Below are 14,111 nucleotides of genomic sequence, written 5' to 3' on the forward strand. Positions count from 1 at the left end.
TTTAAGGACATATTGACAGTTGACATTTCTACTCAAATAGATCTGTCACTTGGATGTTCCCTCCAATGATGCAGATTATAATCTATTTATATATGGATTGTGACATTGATAAAGAGCTAGAAAAGTGTTCTACATAGGTTTTCTCATTTGAATTTCACAATGATCCTATGAGATAGGTACTACAGGTATGTAAGCTTTTCCCAGTACATTCCTCTCTTACCCCTTAATTTCATTCTTTAGATATCATGCCTTCATATTCAACTCACACCTGTGCCTTCTGTCTATATATACTCCTTCTAACTACTATAATAATGAGAAAAGTCTTATGAGTTACAAACATCATCTTCCCATGTAGGAATGTAAACAGTTTACATTAGTGTAACTTTTAACATACAATTTACATGCATGTAAATGTAAACATTTATATTACACAAATAGTTTAACCGTAAGCCCCTTATGATTTCCCTTTTCTGTTTACCTTTTTATACTTCTCTTAAGTCATGTATTTGAAATCTTCTATTCAACGCTGGTCTTCTCATCAGGAAGGCTTGAAGGTCCTCTATCTCATTGAATATCCATTTTTTCCTCAGTTTTTCTGGGTAGGTGATTCTTGGTTGTAACCCTAGCTCCTTTGCCCTAGGAATATCATATTCCAAGCCCTACTATCCTTTAATGTAGAAGTTGCTAAATCTTGTATTATCCTGACTGTGGCTCCACAAAACTTGAATTGTTTCTTTCTGGCTGCTTGCAATATTTTCTCTTTTACTTGGGAACTCTGGAATTTGGCTATAATATTCCCGGGAGTTTTCATTTTGGGATCTTTTTCAGGATCAATGGATTCTTTCAATTTCTATTTTATTTAGAATCTGTATTATTTAGAGTATCAGGGCAATTTTCCTTGATAATTTCTTGAAAGATAATGCCTATGCTCTTTTTTTGATCATGGTTTTTAGGTAGTCCAGTAATTTTCAAATTCTCTCTCCTGGATCTATCTTCCAGGTCTGGTTTTTTTTTTTTCAATGAAGTATTTCACATTGTCTTCTATTTTTCCATTCTTTTGGTTTTGTTTTATTGTTTCTTGATTTCTCATAAAGTTATTAGCTTCCATTTACTCATTCTAATTTTTAAAGGATTATTTTCTTTGATGAGCTTTAGGACCTCCTTTTCCATTTGACCAATTCTGCTTTTTAAGACATTCTTCTCCTGTTTGGCTTTTTGGACCTCTTTTGCCACTTGGCCTAGTCTGTTTTTTAAAGTGTTGTTTTCCTCAGTATTTTTTGTGTCTCCTTCACCAAGTTGTTGACTATTTTCTCATGATTTTCTTGCATCACTGTCATTTCTCTTCCCAATTTTTCCTCTACCTCTCTTATTTGATTTTCAAAACCCTTTTTCAGCTCTTCCATGGCCTGAGATCAGTTCATATTTCTCTTGGGGGCTTTGGATGTAGGAGCTTTGACTTTTTTGTCTTCTTCTGAATGTGTGTTTTGATCTTCCTCGTCACGATAATAACTTTCTATAGTCAGTTTTCTTTTCCATTGTTTGGTCTTTTTGCCAGCCTATTACTTCACTTTTAACTCTTTGTTAAAGTAGGACTCTGCTTCCAAGGTGGTGGGCACACTCTCCCAAGCTTCCGGGGTTTTGCAGTTGTTTTCAGAGATACTTCCTGGGATCTGTAAGTTTTCGGTTCTTCCAAAGTGGTAGGATCTAAGGAGAGGTGTGTTTACTCCTCTCCTGGCCTGTGCTCTGGTCTTTGAGTGACCACAAGCACTCTTTTCTGCCCTGGGACTGTGAGGAAGATTCTCTCTCCACTGATGCCATAAGCTCCGCTATGATAGTCCTCCTTCTCACCGCAGGACTGCCACTCAGGACTGTGACCCAGATCCATGTATGGGCAAAGCAACAGAGTCCTGCCTCAGTGCTAGCAAAAAGACCCCTGTAATGCCCTTCTGACCAGTTGTTAGATCCCCTTACCATCTGTGGGTTGAGAGCTTCAGAAGCAGCCATTGTTGCTGCTGCTGCTGCTGATTCAGGTATTCTCAAGGCCCGCTCCTGGTGTGCTGGGGCTGGGGCTGTGCTGGCATGGCCTGCACTGGACTGTGCTCCTCTCTCATCCAGGTCTGACAGACCTTTCCTGCTGACCTTCTAATTGTCTTTGGCATCTATGGGCTGAGAGGTCTGGAAACCGCCACTGCTGCCAATGATTCAATGGCTCTAAGACCTGCTCCAGGTTTGCTGGAGCCGGGTCTGAGTTGGTGCAACCTGCATTCTTCTCTCATTGTGGAGCAACAGACCTTTTCTGGTGACTTTCCAAGTTGTCTTGGGCTGGAAGTTTGTTTCACTCTTTCTTTTTACAGGTTCTACTGCTCTAGAATTTGTTTAAAGTCATTTTTAAAAGGTATTTGGAGGGGTTTGGAGGAGAGCTCAGGTGAGTCTCTGCCTTTACTCCACCATTTTGGCTCCACTCCCAGGTATGTAAACTTTTGAGTAGGGATTGTTTCATTTATTGCCTTTGTACTCCCAGTTTGCCTATAGCTATAGTGAGAGAGAGGCAGAGAGAGAGAAAGGAAGAGGAAAAGAGACAGAGAGAGGAAGAGGATGAGAGAAAGAAAGGGTTAGGAACAGGAATAGGGAATGAGATAAGAATAAGGAAAAGGAAAGAGAAAGAAGGCAAAAAAGAGGAGTGAGAAGGAGGAAGGAAGGAAGAGACAGAAAGAGAGAAGGGGGAGAGACAAGGAGAGAGACAGACACAGACACTGACAGAGAGACAGACACACAGAAAGACAGAGAGAGTGAGAGACAGACAGACAGACAGACAGACACAGACACAGACATAGACACAGACACAGACACAGAGACACAGAGACAGAGAGACAGACAGAGGGAGGCTATCAGCTTTGACCTGAAAGCACTACCTTACAATAGAACATGAGTATTATCATTCCAATGCAACATGAGTTGTGTACTGTCTGTTCACTAGGAACCCATTTTTAGAGCAGCAATTAATGTCTACCACCATGTGGGTGGTCCCTTGTTTTTACTGTTAGCCTACATAATTGTAATGGTGGGAGGGGTTGATTTGGAGCATTTCTCATAACATTGGGCATGTGTGCTTTAGCTGCATGAGGAAGGACACATGTTCTCTGACCATTTGCTAAAAGGTTCCCGGTTGGTTCCTTGGTCCCCTGACAGGGAGGTCAGGGGAGGCTATGACAAAGAGGATTGATGATTGTGCTAGGAAGAGCTGCTCATTCTGTGTCCAAAGGGAGCAAGGAAAAATGGCTTCTGGTTTCTTTCAAGGCAGACTTTTGTTCAGACACAGGCCAAACCAGCTTTCCTTTGGACTCCCAGCAAGGAGCCTGGGGAGAGGTTTCCTCTCTTCTCCTCTCTGGCACCAATGACCATATGTACATGGTAGCAAGAATATATACTTGCCTTAGAAGAGTCTGATATTGGATCTCAAGTCCCTGGAGCTGCATGGCAGACATCAATAGGCCACGGGATGTTACCAACAAAGAATTGCTTCAGGAATATCTTATAGGACTAGAGTAGAAGATGATAAACAGTAATGCCTTGCAAAACAGCAAGAAGCCATAGAGATAAGGGAAAATAAGTTCATGGAAAGTTTACTGAGAGATTCACATAAGCCAAGTCATCTTCAGAGAATATAAAACATTCTAAGAAGGGAAAACAACACATCACAATAGTAATAGCTAGTATTGATCCAGAATTTTAAGGTTTGCAAAGCACTTTACATATATTATTTCATTTAATCCTTATAACAGCCCTACAAGGTAGGTACTGTTGTTTCTCGTTTTAAAGATGAGGAAACTGAGGCTAGGAGAAATTAAGTGACTTTCCCAGGGTATGAGGCAGGGTTTGAACTCATGTATTTCTGACTCCAAGTCCAGCACTCTAGCTACTGCCCCATAATAGTAGGAGTGGTAGCCAGGGAAGGAGTTCTGGTCTGGGAAGTCAAAGGAATGGTGAGTGACCTGATAAGGCAATAAATTGACTTGCTTTTTCCAGGAATTGAAGTTTTGATTTCATTAATGTTTCTAGTGAAAGAAGTGGAAAGTGTGTGGGGATGAGGCAGATGGGTAGTGAGGTGTGGGGAAGAAGGTAAGATGATTGTTATAATATAGTATGGTCCTGTCTAGGGCTAGTGAGATATGGTGAAATCTCACCAGATTGCACCAATGTAGAGAGTATGCCCCTAGGGTGGACACTGGAGGTAGAGGCCCTGGTCAGAGATGGAGGGCACAGCAGCGGCAGGAAGAGCTCCAGTGATAGGGGGTCAGAGAAACAGGGTGACATGGCAGCATGCCAGGAAGTTGTCTGAGGTATAGCATGGGTGAAATGGTAAGATGCTTTTGTTCATTATGGAAGATTTGTAAAACGTAAAGAAATACACAGGGGCAGCTAGGTGGCACAATGGATAGAACACTGGACTTGGAGTCAGGAAGACCCGAGTTCAAATCTGGCCTCAGACACTCATTAGCTGTATGACCCTGGGCAAGTCAATTAACCCTGTTTGCCTCAGTTTCTTTATCTATAAAATGAGCTGGAGAAGGAAATGGCAAATCACTCCAGCATCTTTGCCAAGAAAATCCCAAAAGGGATCACAAAGCATCAGATATTACTGAAAAAAAATTTAAACGACAAAGAAAGACACATTGCAAGCATCATTGAAAGGAACAAATTTTAATTGTCATTATATTGTCAAAAAGGTTTCTTCAGTCAGGGTGATACAGTGGAAGAAGCAGTGGTTTTAGAATCAGAGAATCCAGGTTCAAATTCTGACATTGCTACCTACTAGCTGTGTGACGTTGGACAAGTCACTTAAACTCTCCTGAGCCCCAGGTTCCCTGTCCATAAAATGAGGGCATCATCTTCATGGTCTCTAAAGTCCTTTCCAGCTCTCAGCCCAAGAAGATGAGATGGGAAAGTCTTCTGAGAAACAATACTTTTAAAGACAAAAAAAGAAAACAACTGAACCAGTAAAATTTGCTTGTAGAGGCTAGAAAAAAAAGTCTTTTATCCTATTTCTGTAAAATGAAGATGTTGTACTAAATGTTCTATCCTGAACAGAGCCTTGACTTTTATAGAGATAAAAATAATATTAAATTAGAGATTAAAGTAACACATTAACAAATTCACACTAAGATTCAAATGATCCTGTCCCCAGATAAGAATTTTGAAGATAGTAGAAGTAGAGGGAGGGAGGGAAAGGAAGAAGGTGGGTTGCATGCCCTGAACTCATGTGTCCTGCATTCATCCTTTCTCAGGGCCTGAAAGTGTCTGAAGAAAAATGGAAACTCAAACCAGAAAGGAAAATTCACTAGTTTTACAATTTTGCATGGGATTTTCCCCCACTCAGACACAGACAGTCTCTATTCAGTGAAGCTTTCGGTGGCCACATCTACCCTGGTGTCATTTTAGAGCCCAGAGAATTATGTCCAAGCTCTAGGTCAGTCCTAGAGGCACTGGCTTCAGCAGGTTTTCCTGGTTCTTTATAGGGGGCAGAGGAAGGTCAAGCACCCTGCTGGAGTCCCATAGATACCCTTTAATTTTCCCCTTCTTCCTGTGGTTTATCTGCAAGGCCAAATCCAAATAATTGAAAACCAAAAATTGTTCATCTCAGTCCTCTTTGGAAAAAAAAGCTACCTTAAGGTTAGCCCTCTTCCCCCCCACCCAATTGGAGTTTTTCCATGCCCTCTCTCCATTTTTGGAAATTGCCTCATAAAATGAGCCAACTTACAAGAATGAATGTATAATCTATAAGGCTGTAAGATGGTAGCACCATGAATGGAGGAGGGCATGAATTTCAGAGGAATTGTGGCTGTAGAATTGTTAGATTTTGGTAATCGATTGAATATAGACACAACAGTTATGGTGCTACTTTGATAATAATGATTTGTGAAGTACTGAAGCAGACCCATTAGAAATCCAGAAAGACTATGCAGTAGTTCTATGCAAAGTTCTGACTCTTGGGTCAGGAGTCAGAAGACCTAAATTCTAATCCTCTCTCTGCTATTAACTAAATACAGCTTTGAACAAATCACTTAATGTCACTGGGCCTCAGTTTCTTCATCTGTAAAACAGAATAACACTACCAACTCTGCTTAACTCAGAGGGTTTTAGTGAAGATCAACTAAGAAACACACAGGAAGATGACTTATGAGTCCATTAAGAATAGTCCCTAAACACCAAAGAAATTTTACCAACCTATATGTTCATCATTATGGAACTTACTCATGACTGGTAGATGCAGACCATCTGGGGTCTGCATACCATGCCTCAGTACACTGGTGAAACTTCCAGCCCTCACCATTCTTCTAAGTAGAAAACCTAACCACCCTGGGCCACTCCGAATCAGCCTGCTATTCTAAGAAAGGTGTGTGTTCTGGGACTATCACTTATGCTGCTTCATCTCTCCTAGCCAGAATCAAGAGAGCAGTTTGGGTGGCATTCACTCACCCTGTAGTAAGAATAATAAAGCACAGCTTTGTCTTTGTTCTTTGAAATCCCAGACGGGCCTATCTCACAAAGTTGTGGCCAGCTAATGAGATTTTAAAAGTCCTTATTCCTACTAGACCTGTTGGAACTACTTTCTATTAGGTCATCAATGACTTCTTAATTGCCAGATCCAACCACCTTTTTTTATTCCTCATCAGCCTTTTCCTTTTTGGTAGGCTGGATATCACTGGGCCCCTTCATCAATTTCCCTGACCGTATCATCTCAATAGGTTGTCTACCTGACTGCTCCTTCCAAGTTGTACTCATTATTTCATCTTCCACTTTTCCCTGCCCTACCCCAAGGGATTTCCTTAAGATTTTGTTCTGGCCCCTCTTTCCTTTGCTTTATACACTCTGTCACCTTTGTGTTTCTTCAATGTAGATATTGACTCACCTTATTTCACTGCAATTATCACCTCTATGCAGATGACTCCAAAATTTTGCCTTGTCACAATTTCCTCATATACAAAGTGATGACTAAATGGTCTCTACACTGGTAAATATTTAACAACTAGCTCTCTGAAAACTCATGGCACAGCTTTAAGTTTAATCTGCATTATTATCATTGGATCACTTTCTTAAGACTAGAGTATAATTAAAAAAAAATAAATCAAGCCCTGTTTGATAGCATTTGCCATTATTTATTTATTTTTTTAGCTAGGCAATGGGGTTAAGTGACTTGCCCAGGGTCACACAGCTAGTAATTGTTAAGTGTTTGGTCTGAGGCTGGATTTGAACTCAGGTCCTCCTGACTTCAGGGCCAGTGCTGTATCCACTGCTCCCCCTAGCTGCCCCTCAACCCCCTTATTTTTACATAAGAGGAAATCTAGGCCCGAAAAAGTTAAGTGACTTACCCAAGGTCTCACAGGCAGTATTAGAGTCAGGATGGAACCTATTCCTCTGCTTTCAGAGTCAGTAGTCTTTTCAATGTACCATACTGCCTTCATGTAGAAAGATAGATAGGTAGGTAGACAGATAGATAGATAGATAGAGATATCAGAGATATATCAGAAATTAGGAGAGAGATATACTAGGAATTCTTACCCTGGATCTATGAATTTTTCTTAAAAAATATTATTTTATAGGTATATTTCAATGTAATTAATTTTCTTTGTAATTCCATTTATTTTACTTTATGCATTTAAAAGCATTATTCTGAGAAGGGGCCTTTAGACTCCTCCAAACTTCCAATAAGGCCCATGACACAAAAAAGGTTAAGAACCCTCACTAGGGTAAGGAAAGCAGAAAACAATATGCACAGTCACTACAATGATGTAAATAGAAAGAATGTAATTATACACCCAAAAATCAAAAGATACATAACAAATTTGTAAAAGTCAAGCAGGACTTGAATGAAGAGGTATGAGAAGATGCTTCCAACCTTCTTCTTTGTGGAAGTGGGAGATCCACAGGTGTTACATTTTGCACGTTTTCAGCTTTTTTCAATGTATCTATCAGCTGTATTGCTTTTATTTCCCTCTAAAAATACTATTTGTCATAGGAAATGGGAAAGGGGGGGAAGGGAAAGGGATACACGGGATAAGAATGGTGATGTAAGAAACAGAAAATATCAACATTTTAAAAAACCCCACTGCTTTGCATATAGCTACCAAAATAATCTTCCAAAGGCACACATCATTACATGCCATTCCCCTGCTCAAAAACCTTTACTGGATCTGTATGTATTGTTCATAACATAAAATATAAATGTTTTAGCCTAGCATTCAAGGCCATGCACAATTTGACTCCTTTCCATACATACCTTTCCAGCCTTATTTTGTTTTACTTTCTTTCAGATGTGTTTTACATTCTAGGCAAATTGGAAACTGGAGGCCTAGCTGTCCCCCAATATTTTCCTGCTTTCTCCCAAATGTTTGGATGTATCATTTCTTCTCCTGGAAATGTATCTTCCCCCTCCCATTTCTGCCCATTGAAATCATTCTCTGAGTTCAAGGTCTAGCTCAGTTACTTTTCATCCTCCATGAAGCCTTCCCTGGTGTCACTGGCTGAAAGGAATCTTTTCTTCCTCATATTTTCTTATAGAACTTTGCCCTCATCACATTCTACCTCATATAATTCTTATGTGACATGGGACCACAAGGTTTAGTATTGGAAAGGACCTTGGAGGTCATTTAGTTTAATTTCTTCTGATACTCAGAGACAGGAGGTATTGTCTATGACTCCCACTCATTGTGCTCTAAGTTGCTTGAGGGCAAGGTCTGTACGGTTTTCTTTTTTGCTTTCCCATCATAGCACATTAAACTAATGGACATAATAAATACCTGTCAGATGGAACTGAATCAAAAGTGCTTGAAAAGTTAAAAATAAGGCCGAGCCTAGTGACTCACACCAGTAATCCCTGCAGTTGTGGTGACTCTGGCCGGTAGATGGCTTAAACTCAGAGTTCTGAGTAGCACCAACTCAGGAGTCCCCCAGATGCTATGGGCCTCCAGGCTGCCTAAATAGGGGCAGCAAACTAACACAGGTCATAAAAGGAGAAGTCAAAGCTTAAGTGATGATAATAGTGGAATACAGCCAATGAGTGACCGCTGCACTTCCAGTCTGGGCAAGCTAGGGACACTCAGTTTCTGAAACAACAACAACAAAAAAGGTTCTAAAGAATTATATGGCACAAAAATGAACTACAGAGAAGTGCACTTTTAGATAACTAAAACATATAACTTGAATCTCTGACGATAACTCCCCATTCACTCCTATATTTCCTTTCTTGGATAGCCTCTATATGACAAAGTCATTGGGGGTTTAGGAGGGAAGTACCCGCTGATTTGAACCATGCAGTTACATGTATTTTAGAATAAACCACTTTGCTTTATCCAAACACAAAATACTTAGCATTTAACAGAAAATACAGCTTTTCCCTTTACCCAAATAATCATTTGCATAACAAAAGTTTTTACCCCCAAAATGCATTACATCAATTGTCTCCTACAGCTTTGTTCAGAACTCACATCACTGTGGATGGAATCTATGGGAAATTGTTAAGCTTCATCAAATCAGTGGAGTTGAACCCTTTGCTTTGAGCTAGCCCAATTTCTCAACAAAAAAGCAGCAATCCTGGCAAGTGGTGAGTAGTCAGTCAATTTTCTAATGAAGTCCTCAGAACCTTCTGAGCTCCACAGGCTGGCAGCAGACAGCAGCTGGGAAGTGAGGGTATCATGGCTTGCCAGCACCTGCTACTCACTGTTACCACCACCACCAAATGCTTATTATTTTTCCCCAGTCAGTTATTAAGGCCACATGAAAGCTCATCACTGGCATTTAAGCTTAAATGGTTTCAAGTATTGGAAGCAAAGGTTTTTCTATTTCAAAGAGAAATTTTACTTGTAAATGAAACTTGGGTAGTAGCATAATGTTCCCAAAATCCAAAGACTTCATCCACTGAGATAAGGACTCACTAGTCAGCAAAAAGTGCTGGGAAAACTAGAAACAGTCTGGTAGAAATTAGGTTTAGATCATTTATCTCACCCTAAAAGATGCTTGAATGCACAGAAGAGAGCAAAAAGAAGTTCAGAGGGAAACACAGACAAGTAGGACATCTTTGAAACTAACAAGTTGTTTATTATATACTTTTAAAAATGTAAGTGGTATATAATAATCACAGTTTCATCTACAACCCTCTTTTTCTATTCCCTTTTGTAGCTGGAAAGTTTACGGTTTTTTGGTCTTTCTCAAGTTTAGAATAACAAAAAATAAAGTAAATTGTAACCCAGAATTCCAAGTTCTAGGTCCAAAAGCACTGGGTTCAGATTTGTGGGCATCCCTCTCCCACCCAAATCATATAGCTTTGACTCATAATTGTCCCCAGAGCTTCTCTGGGAAATTTCAGAATACATTAATTAGTTCAGGATATATGTGTTACACCATAGTGTGGATAAAATGGTTCCCAGCTTCCGTGCAAATGTGAAATTTTACAATGTATATCAAAAATAGGGCAACCTTTATTTCATGCTCTCAGAGCATGCAGAAAACATACGAAGGACTCACAGCGGGCACTCAATGATCCCTCTCTGCTGAGTCCCACCTCCCCTCTCCCAAGATTACAGTCCCCTCGACTTATAACACAACCCTATGGTTTGGACTCCCTTCAGATGGAAAGCAAACTTGGAAGGCAGAGGGGAAGAAGCAACACTTTCACATTCTGGCGAGTCTCACCTTCACCTCAGGGGTGCATGCATTCCAGCCTTTGGGTACTACCCTAAAGGTTTGCACTGTCCCAGAAGGAAATCAACTTGGTTTTTTACAGAGGCAACCCATTAGGCCAGCACTATCTAAAATAAGTTATAGCAATAGTATAGAGCAACATTAATGTCTTTCATTCCTCCATATTATGGCTAAATCTCTTGCTGCCCTTTCATTTCCAGTACCACATACATGATCTTCTTCTCAAAAGGCTAGTACTTTCAAGGAACCCAAAAGAGTATCTCTCTTCTATCCAGAAGGCTGGGTCCTGAAACTCTACTGAAACCCAATGTGACCTAGGACAGTGCAGTCAGACTCAAATAGATTCACATCTCTGCAGGCTGCCTATTGACTTAGAAAACCAGAACTTAACATTATCTATGTTGCATTGTATTTTTATTTATTTTGTTAAACATTTCCCAATTATATTTTAATTTGGTTCAGGCCCCACTCAAGAGTTTTACCACCCCAAGCTGCTAGCTAGCTTCAAGTTTGACAAATCTGGAGATTCTGGGCTATCTCTTCTTTGTCCAGTAGTCTGGAATTGAAGAACTTTCACTACTTCACTAGATGGGTTTCCTCCGCTGAGGCTGCATCATTGTGACTATGTGCAGCTATACTAGAATTCTGTCAGTGCCTCTCCAGATGCTGGGTCCAGGCCCTCAGAATCCAGGAATTTGGATTCCAAGAATTTCCACTGCTCCATTATTGTCCTGGCTACTGCTATTTCTTGGGCCATTAGTCAATCAGTCAGTCAATAAGCATTTATTAAGCTTTTACTCTATGCCAGGCACAATGCTAAATGTTGAAAATACAAATACACTTAGAAAGACAGTCCCTGACCTCGAGGAACTTACATCCTAATCAAGAAGGCAACACATAAATAAATAAAACAAAACTTAAAAGTGGGGAAAGAGAAAGGTATCCAGAAGCAGCTTGGTAGAGAAAGCTGGGAGTGCTGGGAGAAGAATGAGACATGACTGACCTGGGCAACTTCCTTCGGTGGAGTTTCTGGGAGGAGCCATCCCACCAGAGGGAGATGGGGGTGGGGGGTATTCCCAATGTGTGAAAATTTCAGGGTGGGAGTGAGACTTCAGGATGAAGAGTTGAGGAATGATAGAGGAGAAGGGCTGAAAGGAGAATGATCAGATAATTCCTAGGGCTGGGGGAGCTATGCCAATTTTTTAAATTAAATTTATTTATTTTTAGTTTTCAACATTTACTTTTATAAGGTTTTGAGTCCTAAATTTTTCCCCCTCCCTCTCCTCCCTCCTCCCCAACACGGCATGCAATGTGATATAGGCTATACATGTATAATCATATTAAACATATTTCCACATTAGTCATGTTGTGAAAGTAGAATCAGAACAAAAGGGAAAAACCACAAAAAAGAAAAAAAGAGAGAAAATAGTATGCTTCAATTTGCATTCAGACTCTATAGTTCTTTCTCTGGATGTGGATGAGCTATGCCAATTTTAAGCTGCCCCCTATCTTCAGGAACCACTCTCTCAGAACACTTTCGTGTCTCTGATCTTTAATTTGTACTGTATTTCTGCCCTCACTGAATCTCTCTAAAAATGGACAAAAGGCAAAAGGCTCTGACTCTAAAACTAACTCCCTTTTGTAGGCCAAGAACAAAGAGATACTGACCCGCACAGCAGACCTGAGACAATTAATTCATCCCACATCAATCCGTAGTAGTCCAAACCTAGTAATTCACCCCCAAATGATAAATTACCATGAAAATCTTAAACAAAAGCTAACCACCTGTGAGGCAGCTAGGTAGCATAGTGAATAGAATGGCGGGCCTAGAGTTAGGAAAACTCATCTTCCTGTGTTCAAAACTGGCCACAGACACTAGTTGGGTGACCCTGGGCAAATCTCTTAACTCTATTTGCCTTAGTTTCCTCATTTGTAAAGTGAGCCGGAGAAGGAAATGGCAAACCACTCCATTATCTCTGCCAAGAAAACCCTGAAAGGGGTCATGAAGAGCTGAACATGATTGAAAAATGACTAAACAACAAAAAACAACGAACTTCCTGACTCCAGGCCCAGAACTCTTTCCAATGCATCACCTAGCTTTCCCTACAGCTAGGGCAAATAGACTTGACCTCCAAGGTCAAAGTAGACTGTACCTCGACAACAATAAATGCCCTGAATAATCCAGTGCTCTCCCCATCCTTCCTTCCTCCCATGCTTATGTAACCCATCTCCTTATCAAAGCTCTAGATGCAAACACAAATTTATAACTTGCAGGCTTCTCAATAATCAATACTCTATATAATTTGTGTCCTTTTGTGAGATTCTCTCTGTAGGAAAATAATAATCTGGTGCATTTCTAGCTCTTCCCTAAGGGAGACTCCATTTCTGGAAACAACCTGAGATTTCCAATCATCATTTAAACCTGGACTAATCTTTTCAGGACAGTAATAAACAGAAGCAGCAAGAACCAGAACTCTTCTAGTGAAGCCAGGAGGGAAACAAGCATTTATTAAGTACTGACTATGTGCCAGGCACTGTGTTAGGTCCTGGGAATACCAACACAAACAAAAAAGGACAGTCCTTGCCCTCCAGGAACTTATATTGTAAGGGAGGAGGAGTGGAAGGGGGTTGAAAACGAAGAGGAGCAGACGCAGGATGTGATATGAAGTTCAGAAGTCAGGAACAGAGACAGAAGAGGAATGAAGGCCAATCTGAGCTCTTCCACCAAATGAAGGCTCCAGGAAGAACCTGCCAATGGGAGAAGGCGTCAGACCTTACAGAAGGATCTTCCGGGTTGAGAGAGGGTGCAGGGATGGTCGGATGTTCCAGGACAAGGAGGCCCCAGTCTCTGAGGAAGTTCCAGGATGAAACAGTATGATTCAGAAGTCCAGAAGCCAGGAACAAGGTTGGGAGCACTATTTTTACCAGAGGTTCATTCTTAATCCCTGAAAATTCTCAACAACAATTAGGAAAGTCTAAAGGAAGTCCCAGTAGCCTGAGCAGTTCAATGTCAACTGGCTTTACCCCAACTCCAGGTTTTTGTCACTGCTTCTTCTGTTACCTTTAGATTTGAAGGCCTAACCCTGCTGTCATCACCTGGTTTTGGTTTTGGGGGGTTTATTTTTGCTACTGGCTTGCCTCCCTGCGGCATAATCTTTCAACTCAGTCTTAGCCCATCTGGCCCCTCATCTTTCAAGCATAGCTACTGCCCACATGGTTTCTCTCATCACTACTGTCTTCTGACCTTGGACAAGTTATTTAATCTTTCTGGGCCTTTGTTTCTTCAACTATAAAATGAGAGATTGGAACTAGATGATTTTGAAGTTTCCTACCAGCTTCAAATCCATGATCCTATGTTCTTCTTCTTCCAACTTCCTTATGGTTTTCTTTCCTTTCTAACCACCTCCATTTGT

General features: G+C 40.6%; 1 pseudogene; it reads right to left on the reverse strand.

The window, feature by feature from the left end:
- LOC114035678 overlaps positions 1-13,849 on the reverse strand; it is a 32,399-nt pseudogene extending 18,550 nt beyond the window's left edge.
- Between the last annotated feature and the right edge of the window lie 262 nt (positions 13,850-14,111).

The sequence above is a fragment of the Vombatus ursinus genome, unplaced genomic scaffold, assembly GCF_900497805.2.
Source record: "Vombatus ursinus unplaced genomic scaffold, bare-nosed wombat genome assembly UNPS02009205.1, whole genome shotgun sequence".
Lineage (NCBI taxonomy): Eukaryota > Metazoa > Chordata > Mammalia > Diprotodontia > Vombatidae > Vombatus > Vombatus ursinus.